This window comes from Ictidomys tridecemlineatus, chromosome 3, assembly GCF_052094955.1.
Source record: "Ictidomys tridecemlineatus isolate mIctTri1 chromosome 3, mIctTri1.hap1, whole genome shotgun sequence".
NCBI classification, from domain to species: Eukaryota; Metazoa; Chordata; class Mammalia; order Rodentia; family Sciuridae; genus Ictidomys; species Ictidomys tridecemlineatus.
The window spans coordinates 114994173-115007527 of NC_135479.1; positions in this window are offsets into that span (position 1 = coordinate 114994173).

The following is a 13355-nucleotide window of genomic DNA, read 5'->3' on the forward strand; positions in this document are numbered from 1 at the left end:
GAGTGAAGAAAGAGTGAATATATCTGAATATGGCAGAAAATCAGCAGAACTACAAATCTGATAGTGGTCAGAAACCTGATAACTTGGAGAACAGGTGAGACAGGACAGTTGATTCAGGTTTAGGCAACAGGAAAATATCACCATCAGCAAAGGGCAACTGTAGAAGTGGACCTGGCAATTTGCAGTGGTGGAGAGCACAATGAAAATCAGAGATGTTAAACTTCTTAAATCTTTCACATCCTGCACTGATGGCTTCAGGTGATGCCCTTGAAATAGAAGAAACAAAAATAGAAGCTACCTCTCTGGAAGTGCTTGAATGGGAATGGATTTATTTGAATTGAATTTTATGCTTTGAATAATTTTAAGGTTTAAATATACATCTTACTCTTGGTAACAATAATTCTCTGCAGTCAATCACTCATAATTCAGTGTTTTATTTTGCTGCAGTACTGAAGATTGAACCCAGTGGCACTCTACCATTGAGCCATACATCCCCAGCCCTTTTTATATTTGGAGACAGTATCTTGCTAAATTGCCAAGGTTCGCCTCAAACCGAATTTTTTTGAATTAGCAATCCTCCTGCCTCAGCCTCCTAAGTCGCTGGAATTATAGGCATGCAAACCAGTCAGTTTTTTTGGTTTGGGGTTTTTTAGCCAGCCTGAACCTCAGATTTGGCAATGAATTTTTAGAAACAATATCAAAAGCATAAGCCCCAGAAGAAAAAAATTGATAAGGTGGTATTTTAGTAATTTTTTTTTTTTTTTTGCCTCTGTGACCAAAAGACAAGAACAATTTTAGAGGAGGAACAGTTTATTTGGCACTCATGGTTTCAGAGGTCTCAGCCCAAAACAACCAACTCCATTGCTCTGGGCCCAAGATGAGGCAGAACATCATGGCAGAAGAGTGTGATGGAGGAAAACAGCTCAAAACATAGCACCGGGAATCAGAGAGAGTGCATTCCCCTCAACAGAGACAAAACATATATCCCAAAGTCATATACCCTAGTGACCTACCTCCTCCAACCACACCCTACAGTTACCACCCAGTTAACCCTTCCGGGGATTAATGTACTGATTAGGTTAAAGTTCTTATAAGCCAATCATTTCACCTCTAAACTTTCTTACATTGTCTCACACATGAGCTCTTGGGAGATTCCTTATATCTCAACCATAACATGTAGATTTTATCAATATTAAACACTTCTGCTTACTGGGCACAGTGGCAGATGCTTGTAATCCCAGCGGCTAGGGAGGCTGAGACAGGAGGATTGCTAATTCAAAGCCAGCTTCAGCAACGTAGCAAAGCCCTCAGCAACTCAGCGAGATCTTGTCTCTAAATAAAAAATATTAAAAGGGCTGGGGATGTGGCTCCGTGGCTTAAGTACCCTGGGTTCAATCCCTGGTACAAAAATTTCTGCTCTGAAAAAGATACTGTTAAGAGAATTAAAATCCAAGCCATAGACGGAGAGAAAATATTTGCCAAGCACCATCTGATAAAGGACCTGTGTTCAAAATAAACAAAGGACTCTTAAAACTCAATAGTAAGCAAAGAAACCCAATTTTTAAAAAATGGGCAAAATACAGACACCACAACAAAGACATACAGATATGAACTAAGCATATGGAAAAATGTTCCTCATAAATCATTAAGGAGTTACAAATTAAAACCGTGTGTTAGTCAGTTTTGTATTACTATAATGAAATACCTCAGACTATGAACTTATAAAGGAGAAAGGTTTATTTATCTCATGGTTGTGGAGGTTCCAGTTCAATATAGGGTGGCCGCATTGCTCTGGTTTTCTAATGAGGGTGGCACATCATGACAGGAGCTTGTAGTGCAGCAAATCATTTCCATCATGAGCCAGGGAACAGAGAGAGGAGGGGCGGGGGAGAAAGGCCCAGAGGGGTCCCACAATGCCTTGCAAGGGCACATCCTCAATGACCTAAAGACCTCCATGAGGCCCCACCTCCTAAGAGTCCACAGAACCTTCCAATTCTATCACTTGGGGACCCAGCCTTTAACATATGGCCCTTTGGGAGACATTCATCCAAACCATAGCAATGAGATACCACTACACACACACCTATCAGGTTGGCTCAGATCCAAAGCACTGACACACCAAGTCTTGGTGAGGGTGTGGAGCAGCAGGAGCTCTCATTCATTGTTGGTGTGGATGCAAAATAGTACAGCCACTCTGGAAGATACTTTGGCATTTTTCTTACTAAATAGAAATATGGATCTGTTCAAATGAGTGAAGAGTACCAAAAACAGTAGCAGTTTTCAAAAACATGTGATCTTACAGTTCCTAGGGGTCTCTTTCCAGGAGATCTGCAAGGTCAAGTTATTTTCACAATAATGCTAAGGTACCTGTCCACTCTCCTTCTCTCACAAGTTTCAGTGGCATTTTCCAAAATAATATGGCAGCAGCTTGACTGCATAGGCAGATATGAGATTCCAGCCATCGTCTAGTAAGCCAGACATTCAATAAGTTTCTTTTTTTTTAAACAGGTTTTTAAAAAAATATTTGATGTTTCAGTTGTAGTTGGACACAATATCTTTATTTATTTTTATGTGGTATGGGGATCGAACCCAGGGCCTCGCCCATGCTAGGGGAACACTCTACCAATGAGCCCCGCTCCTCAATACGTTCCTTTAAACTGTAAAATAGTGCCACTTGTCTCACAACATTCTCACCTTGAAGAACAATTATTTTTATAAAGGCATGATACTTATATTGCCATGTCTTTTATTGTTTCTAAAGTAATTTTTAAAATTCTTGGTTTTGGTTTTTTTACTTTTTGGAGTACCAGAGATTGAACTCAGAGGCACTGAACCACTGAGCCACATCCCCAGCCCTATTTTGTATTTTATTTAGAGACAGGGTCTCACTGAGTTGCTTAGCACCTTGCTTTTGCTGAAGCTGGCTTGAACTCGTGATCCTCCTGCCTCAGCCTCCCAAGCCACTGGGATTACAGGTGTGCACCACCACACCCGGCTTGGTTGTGATTTCTAATGCTATTGATATTGATCCATATTTACCACATAAATGAAGCTCTTTGGCATTCTCAAGCATTTTTTCAGAGTAGTTATTAAGCAGGCAAGAGACCCCCCCGCTAGAAGACTCTTGCCATAATTAAGCTTCTCTAGAGACCTTTACCACAATTATTCTTGTTAACAAAACATCAGCAAAGATTTCTGCAAAAAGGCTAAATGTGGTTAGATGCTTTATTTCCTGTTGCTCTGTTATGTCTTGCAAAAGCTAAATTTAACTGCAGACTTGATGGGTATACTCTTATGGTATACCCTGTAAAATCCCTGACTAGTCTAAGATATGGGATAAAGAACACCTTCTGAGAACTCAAAAGGAAAAAAAAAAAAAAAAACTTTTATATACCTCCAAGCCCCTCCTGCCACTGGATATAAAATTTTTAAAATTTCCAAAATCTTTTTCCAGAGGAGAATGTTTTAGGCTATTCAATAGCCTCTCTGAACCCTGCAGTCAACAAACCTGCATCCTGAAACCCCGATGTCCAGCTTCTTCTATCCCTAAGGGGTCCCGAAACCAAAAGGTGTGAGAGCTGCTGTTTTAGAGCAACTTAACATTAAAAACTCTTTGATAAAGTTGACTGAAATGAGGAGGATTCAAAGACAAATAGAACCATGTGGTAAAAACAAAAGAAAGCCTTCAGAAGTGGAGGCAAACAGAATAGGACCAGAAAACTCAAGCTAGAGATTAGAACACAGGAGAGGAATGGCTCAAATTTGAGGAGACTGGCTCTGCAGTGTAAATCATTTACCTGCTCAGTACAGACCAGTTGTGCCTGGCAAATATAACTGCCTGACAACCTCAGCAATTAGTTGTTTGAGACACAGATATGATTGCCAACTATGACTGCATTTAATAATAATGACACTTAAATTGCATCTGGCACTTAGGGACACTGTCCAAATCCCTTGAGGCATTATTATTCAGTTACTTTTCTGCCATCGTGTATCCATTTTACTTAAAAAGAAATAGTAAACTCACAAAAGAAAGAGTGGGAGGTTGAATTCAGGTAGCTCTGGATGTAAAATTCTGCCTCATCCTGACTCCATCTAGAAATTGCTGGAACTTACCCATGTCAAGCCTGCACTACAGAAAGTGCTCACCTTCAGAGCAACAGTGTCTTTGACAAATAATTCCTGTCCTGTGACTGGCTTTAGCTTTGACAATGTAGCTTCCCTTGTTACTTCCCACAGTTTGAAGCTGATTTCTCTTAAGTCTTATTAGAGTCACTCAAACTTTTAAATAAATTCCTTTTCTTCTCCACATCCTCACCCACATGTGCCATTCTTCTTCTTTTTTATTGTAGTCATCCCAACCAGAGTTGATTTCCACTCTTTGCATTTAGGATGACTGTGGATAATCTCAATATGAATTGAATCCTAAACATTTAATGCAAAGCTCTTATATACGATGCTTCAACTTTCAAGTTTAGGATCTACTTTTGACTTCCTGAGACCAGAGCAGCAAGAAATCAGTATCATCTAAACTCAGAAGAGAAGCAGCATTTGCCCATGAGGCATAGAGAATTTTTCACATAGCTTCTGAAAATATCTGGGCCCAACTTCTCAGAACCAGAACTTGCAAATCTTTGCTGAAAACTCTCTGGGCTACCTGAATTCTTTTCTCTAGGCAAGATAATTTTTAAAAATACTTATATCTTTCTTATTTTCTATGTTAAGATATAATTCACATATTATAAAATTCATTTTTAAAGTGTTCAGTTCAGTGGCTGGGAATGTTGCTCAGTGGTAGAGTGCTTTCCTGGCACTCATGAGGACTTGGATTTGATCCCCAGTGCCCAGCCCCCAAAACATATAGTGCTCAACTCAGTTGTATTTATATATTCACAGTTTTGCAACCATTACCTCTAGCTAATTCTAGAACATTCTAAATAAATACAGTACCCATTAGTAACCACCTGATCTTCCCCTGGTAACCACTCATCAATTTTGTATTTATGGATGTGCCTATTCCAGAAATTTCATATAAATGGAATCATGGAATATGTGCCCTTTTATGATTGGCTTATTTCACTTGAGATACTGTTTCCAACACTAATTCATGTTGTAGCATATATCAGCAATTCATTCCTTTGTATTAATATTTCACTGAATGGGTAGACAGCATTTTGTTTATTCATTCATCAGTTGAAGGAAAAATACTTTCTTTTCCATTTTGGGTTATTATGAATAATGTTGCTATGAACATGTTTTTGCATGGATGTATTTTCCCATTTCTCTTTGATATGTAACACCTAGGAGTAGAATTGTCGAGTCTTAGGATAGCTCCCTGTTTAACTTTTGAGAACTGGAAAAGTGTTTTCCAAGAAAGCTACACCATTTTCATTACTAACTGAAATGAAGGTGTGTTGCAGTTCCTCCATATTCTCACTGATGTATTATCATTGTCTTTTTTAATCATTAAAAAAATTTTAAATCATTTTTTAAAATTACAGCCACCCCAGGGGATATAAAGTGATAGCTCATGTGGTTTTGATTTGCATTTCTCTAATGACAAATGATGTTAAGAATGTCTTCTTGGGCTGGGGATGTGGCTCAAGCGGTAGCGCGCTCGCCTGGCATGCGTGTGGTCCGGGTTCGATTCTCAGCACCACATGCGAACAAAGATGCTGTGTCCACCAAGGACTGAAAAATGAATATTAAAAAAATCTCTTCTTGTACTTACTAGCCATTTTTGTATCTTCTTTGGAGAAATATCTTTTCAAATCTTAGCCCATTTTTATATTGAGTTACTTGTTTTTTTATTGTTGAGTTGTATATGGAAAGATAATTTTGAGGTGTATATTCTATGCTGTTTGCCTGAGTTCTCCAATAAAATCCTTTATTGGGCACTGTCCCTTGTATATTAGTTTACTAAGAGTGCTGTAACAATGTACATTGGACCGGGTGGCTTAAACCACAGAAACTTATTGTCTTACAGTTCTGGAGGCTGGAAGTTGGAGATCAGGATGTCAGTAGGGTAGGTTCATTCTGAGGGCTGTGAGGAAAGGATCTCTTCCATACTTCATACTTTTCTGATGGTTTTATGGAAATTTATGGCCTGGCTTGTCTTATAGAAGTATCATCCTGATCTCCGAATTTGTCTTCACATAGTATTCTCCTTGTGTGCCTGTCTGTGCCTAATTTTCCCCTTTTAATGACACCAATCATATTGGATTAGGAGTCCATCCTGCTCTGGAATGTCTGCATCATAATTTAAATAATTTTTTCTAATTTGTTATACATGATGGCAGAATGCAATTCATTTCATATTACACATATAGAAACACAATTTTTCAAGTCACGGATTGTACACAAAGTATTTTCACACCATTTGTGTCTTCATACATGTACTTAGGGTAATGTGGTAATCTTTGGTTGGGTAGAGGTAATTCTACCTCTTCATAGATTTTTCCCTTGTCCCATTGAATTATTTCCTTACTTCTTCCTCCCTCTTACTTTACTCAACAACCATTTTCTGAGAACCTGCTATGAGCTGAGCACTAAGCCAGGAAGTGTGGGGATACAACCACATATCCAACCCTCAAGGGACTAACATTCAGTTTCCCTCAATTGCCTTGTTGCTGGTCCAAATTAGAATAAGCTAGTTCAGTGTGAAGGGACACTGCAAAGAGGGCACAAAAGCTAGTCCTCACACTGCCACCTTTGCTGAGTTTCTACCACTAGTGGCATTAAGATAGGATCTCAGATTCAGCAAGAAGTCACCAAACATGGAGAAAGCTAAGGAGTGTAGTCCGGGATTTGAAGTGCTGGTTTTCCCCATGTGTGTGATTGCCTTTTCCTATATAGGCTCTGGGGCTGCCGAGGCCATCCCTACCCTCACCAAGAGGCTCCCCTTGTTGACTTTACCATCCCCTCTGACCTCACTCCCCTCTCCTCCAACGAGAAATGCAGCTTTCTACAAAGCATCTGAACCATTTCTTGGCAAATGTTCCCACAAACCAGTCTTGGGAAAATGGTTAAGAAAACATTTGTTCCCTGAGGAGTCCTAATCTTTTAGAGATACACATTGAAATATTTACAGATGAAATGATATGATGTCTGGGATTTGATTCCGAATAAAGCACGTGTGAGGAAGTGGGTGGGTTATACCTGAAACAAGACTGACCATGAGTTAATCATTGTTGAAGCAGAGTGACAGGAACACAGGGGCTATTGATAACCTTTATTTATTTTTACATTTAAAATCTTCCATATTAGAAGGGGTAGAGAGAGAAAAGGGGAGGGGAGGGAAGGGGAGGGGGGATAGTAGAGAATAGGACAGACAGCAGAATACATCAGACACTAGAAAGGCAATATGTCAATCAATGGAAGGGTAACTGATGTGATACAGCAATCTGTATACGGGGTAAAGTTGGGAGTTCATAACCCGCTTGAATCAAACTGTGAAATATGATGTATTAAGAACTGTGTAAGGTTTTGAACAACCAACAATAAAAAAAATAAATAAATAAATAAATAAATAAATTTTCTGGAGTGTTAAAAAAAAATAAAATAAAATCTTCCATATTAAAGTTAAGAAGGAACATATTCCTACATTTCATCATATGTCATTGAAAGGAACTTATCATTTCGATATATTTTGCTGCCTAAACACTTGCCTAGATTAAAAAAAAATGCTGATATATGAAAATTGACAAAACAGTCATACAAAACAGTCTTTTTCTATAGTCACTCAAGTCACAGCAAAGAAAAGGGGGGCTAGATTTCTTATCTATTGGTGGTCTTAAACCAATAACGGTCTTGTCCTCCATAAAATGCATAAAACACACAAAACTCTAGAACATCATTCTAATAATCGAGTTTAAAGGGATAAACCTCATTTGGGGACAGATAGTTGAACTTGATTAAGAGATTTTCGTGGCTTTCTGTGATTGAGGTATATATGTACAATGGAATATTACTCAGCATTAAAAGAGAATAAAATCGTGGCATTTGCAGGTAAATGGGTGAAGTTGGAGAATATAATGCTAAGTGAAGCAAACCAATCCCAAAAAACCAAAGGCTGAATGTTTTCTTTGATACATTTCTTTTCTGTGTTTGAGGTGATGAACTGACTTGTCTTGTCTCAGAATTTTCATATACTCATTTCCAGGCAGCATATCATTGGTATTGGTTGGAGATTATGGAACTGTGGTTTTTAGCCTCAGTACAAATCTGAGAAAAACAACTGGGAGATGGGTAGAATTTTCTTTGAACTTTATCTGCCTTTTCAGTACTCCCTTGAGCCAGTATTATGTAGTAAAAAGACCACAAACATTAGAGCCAGACTTGCATCTTAGAACTTGTGTTAAGTTCTATAATCTCTCCAAACCTCAGATTCCTCATCTATAAAATATGAAATAATGTCTAATTTGCAGGGAAACTTTTAGAGAGTTATGGGTAAGGTATGTGAAATGCCTCTCCCATCACTCAATGAGAACTTATTGAGCATGTTCCTCTTCACCCCACATCTCCAATGATTAGCATATAGTAAGAATGCAATACCTGTTGAATTAAATCTCAGATGGCAGTGGTTAGTGGAAGTATTGAGACTATACCAGATTCCTGTCTTGGCAGGTCACCTGAAACACATCTAGATGACATCCCCTTCTTCTTCTTCCTCACATCTAATCAATGACCAATGTTCTATCTATTCAAGTTCCCAGCATCAATGGAATTTATCCACCTTCCTTCAATTCTGCTACTTCTCCCTTAGTTCAATACTTTTTCTTCCCTCTCTCCCTGTCTGCAGCAAAGGCTGGTCTCCTCATGTTTATGCCTCCTTCTTTACAGTCCATTATCTGCACTATAGCTGAAGGATGTTTTAAAAACATATGTCAAAAACATAAGAGTATAATGAAGTCTCATGTACCCATCACTCAACTTCAACTCTCAATGAATGGCCAGTTTTGTTTTATGTACACCCATCTGCTTTCCCCAATGTTCTTGAATTATTTGAAGCAAATCCCAGAAGTCATAGCATCTAGGGACATATCTTCTAAATCCTTCATGTGGCTTGTAAGGCTCCGTATGATTTGATCCCTATTGACTTCAACTACAGATCCCACATTGTTGTTCCCCTGTCTTAAATCCAGGCAGATCGGGCTTCTCTCAAGTCCTCCAGCAGTTCCTGAGGCCTTTGGGCTATTTTCAATGCCCAGAAGAGCTGTCATTTATCTTCAGTCCCCTTTTGCTCAGCTGTAGGTACTCATGCTCTGTTGTCATTTGCCCATTACTTCCTCAAGAGGCCCCCAGGCTCAGGTTGAACACCTCTCATCTGCTCTTTTTGTACCCTCTGCTTCTCTTGCAAGTAGTAACACGTTACTTTGTAATAAGTTATGCCAAGCTGTTTTCCTTCTTAAAAAACAGCTCTGAGAAATCACATCTATTTTGTTCCCTGCTGCAGAAGCCAGTGCAAAGGTCAATACTTTCCTTATAGAAGGCACTTAGTAAATATTTGTTAAATGAGGCTCCTAAGAAAGGTATAAACAAAAGCCACAACCATTTCATGTTATAAATTTATAAGTTGCTTTGATATTTAGACCAGTGTCATAAATCTTTCATAACCACAAAATAATGCTTAGACCTATAATTTTAAGCAAATATTGTTATAGTCAATATGACTTTTAAAAAAATTATAAGCTGCATGTTATGCTAGACACTGAGGATTCAAAGATAAATAGTACATGGATTTTGCCCTCAGGAGCTGGGTCTAGAGGAAATGACAATCATTTCTTTGAAAATTAGCCATGCTATATATAAAAGCCAGAATGTTTTAGCCAAAGAACCTGTAAAATATGCAGCTGCTAAGAATAAACAGGAGTTTGCTGTTAAAAACAAAACAAAACAAAAAACAATTAACATTTACTTTGGGCCAGTTATGCTGTAAAATAGTTTTCACACATGATATCATTCAATCCTTACAACATCACTTGAGGTATGTTTTATTATTCCTATTTTACAGATTAAAGAAAAACTGCCAAGGCATTAAAGAATTAACAAACTCTTTCTAAGTCACCCAGATTTGAAACCAGAGACTTTGACCTCAAAGTGAATATTCTTACCCTGTGTCTAGGATTGACAAATAATCTTTGAGCACTGTTGCAAGAAAAAGTAAGAAAATAAAAGACACTCTTCAATTCATCCAAGTTTTCCCCTTAGTGTCCTGGTCTCAGAACTGTGTATACACATTTCATAGGAAAACAATGGATGTTGAAAAAAGATTTACTGTTTAGGTTAGGTTCCCATAGACCCAAGGTACTAACCATTGAATTGGAAGTTTGTACCAACTTCAAAGTCTCATGGGTGAAGCTACTGTCTACCATGAATTTAGTTCTGTACTGTTTTTCTTACTTATCTATGGTGGGTTCTGACCCAAATGAAATATATTATATTTTGGGAGAAATTGTTAGGGTAAGTTTCACTTGTGGAACTTAAACCATGAAAAGAGATTCTGTATTAAATATACATATATGAAAGTTTTTAAAAATATTTTTTATTAAAGAAAATTTCAATCATATACAAAAGTAGACCAAATAGAATAATCAACCTCCACACCCCACCCCTTGCTTCAACAACAGTCAACTCATAGCCAATCTGTTGTATTTATATTGCCATTGATTTCTACCTCCTTTTGTTTTATTTTGAAGTAAATATGTTCGGGAATAATTTGAATGTTCTGTTCTTTGGGTTAAAAGAATATATGGAACCAGCAGAAAATAAAATATGATTTAGTCAGCAAGATACAAGAGGAACAGGAACAAAAAAGAGGATTCTATGTGATTTTGACCAGAGGAAGACAGGGGGATTGGAGTGGATTATTGGAGGTGTTTGTACAGGCAGACAGTAATGCGCCCCGTGGGGAAAGTTTTGATGTGCACAAGGAGAATGCAGTGCTTCTACATGTCACTGTCATTAGCACATCAGCTCTGCACAGTATCTTCACTGCATCTTCACCACCAAAATGATTAAGACATTTGTTCATGAATCCATGGTGCCTCTTCTGTCTGGCCTAAAGCCATTTTGGCATGAAAGGAAACCCTAGAGTGGGACTGTCCAATTGAAATATACTGTGAGACACAGGTGTGATTTAAAATTTCCTAGTAGTCACATTTTCAAAAGTAAGAAGAAGCAAGTGAAATTAATTTTAATGGTATATTTATTGAACCGAATGCATCCAAAATATTATCATCTCAATATGTCGTCAATATAAAAATTATTATCAAGATAGTTTACATTCTTTCTTTTGTGCTGAGTCTTTGATATGCAGTATGCATTTTATAGTTACAGCATAACTCAATTTGGACTAGTCTTTAAGATGGGCTTGATAGCAATATGGGATTAGTGGTTACTGCAATGGACAAAATAACCTTAAAGAACACAGGGTAAGGGAGTTAATATCTACTTTATAATGTAGTTGAAAATATGCTACTTAGCATCACTGGCAAAAGCTGAAGTACAGTGGGCATAAACTGGTTTGTCCAAGAAATCCACTGACACAAACAAAAGAACACTAACAATGAAAAGGTTAGACAAATTCATCTACAAACAAGGAAATGACTACAATCTCCAAAACCCAGGCTATGAAGAAGTGTGTCTCTCCAGATCATAGTATAGTTAGTGAGTGGAAAGCATATTGGCAGTTTCTCAGAGATTCTTTACTTACAAAAATATGATAGTGAGTGGAGGCTTGAGTCACTCAAATCTGGGTGCTATTATTTATGAGCTGTGTGACTTGGGCAAGTTATTTAATCTCTGCGCTATGGGTTCCTCATCTATACAATAGGGGTCATGAAATGTGGGACAGCCCTAAGTATTAAGTAAAGCAGTCCACAGGGAAACAAGAACCACACCCATGTTTAAAGCCATTAAAAACAACACACAACAAATTTAACAGCCACAGGATCATGGGAAGATCAAGAGAAAAGTGGGAACTGAAGATAAGAAAGGGACAGCTGATCATACAACTGAATTTACAAATCATTTTTATTTTCCCTGGTGTCTGGGTTCTAACTCAGTGAAGTTGTTTGGAGTGGGAGGGAGAAGAAAGTGGAAACCAAAACGGGCTGTGTAGGTACACAGCAGAGTTCATTAAGCAAAGTTAAAAAAACAAAAAGTCACTAGCCAAAATATCTATTATCTAGGAATCTTTTCAGTTGACCACAGCAACCTACTATTTAGGTAACTTTCTCTCCAGGAGGGAAACTCTCACTGAGAAAAAAAAGGGAAATACAGATAACTTACAGAGAGTGTCCAGAGGCAACATTTTCATTTTGAAACTGCCAACTACTTCAAATCACTCCACTGAGCCACTCCAAATAGTTTCTGAATAAAAGAACAAAGGATCTAGATACAATACAGATGCAGAGATGAGTCAAACACAAAAATAATGCAATCAAGTAATGTGCATAGTACAACTAAAAAAAAGTGACAGTAACAGAAGAACATTTAAGAAAAATGTATTTTGCTTGCAAAGAATTCAAAAGGAAACTATAAGTTTTTTTGTGAAAGAGCTTTAGCAAGAGAAATGAGAGAGAAGAGAGGAAGGTGATGTAAATTGGTATTAGCCAGGAAAGAAATAATATGTAACAATAAAAACATTTTGGAAATGAAAGTCACAGGAGAAGCAGTAAGAAGTAAATATGTCTGAGAAAAGAATCAAAGACTTGAAAGTTAAGCTTGAGAAAATATAGGAGGAAGAAGTAAAGAAAAGAGTGATTACCTCTAATCATAGATTATATTAGAATAATATATGGAATAGGTATGAGGGAAGAGAGAACTTAGACAAAAGGGCTCTCATCAACCCTTGGGAAAATGTACCCGCAAAATCTAGACAACCAAGAGACAGCTTAAGATAAAAATAATTTTCAAGAATGGGAAGGATACTGCCTTGATGCATTTGATGGTGACTAATGATTCCATTTAAATATCAAACTAGGGCTGGGGCTGTAGCTTAGCGACAGAGTGCTTGCCAAGCATGCGTGAGGCTCTGGGTTCGATCCTCAGCACCATGTAAAAATAAACAAATAAAATAAAGGCATTCTGTCCATCTACTACTAAAAAAATAAAATAAATAAATAAATATCAAACCAAGGGAAACTATAGCAAGAATTATAATCACAGAGCAGAATGAGTTGCAGGGTTGACACTGATGATGTAAATGATCAACCAGGTGGTCTAGAAGGACAGGCTTGATACCTGGGCCAAAAGTCTCCAGCAGCAGGGCTGTCTTTGGAGCAGCCATGAAGGCATGGCTTGGCATTGTTCCTGTCCTCAGAGGTAAGCCTGCCTCTCTGGTCTCCTCAAAG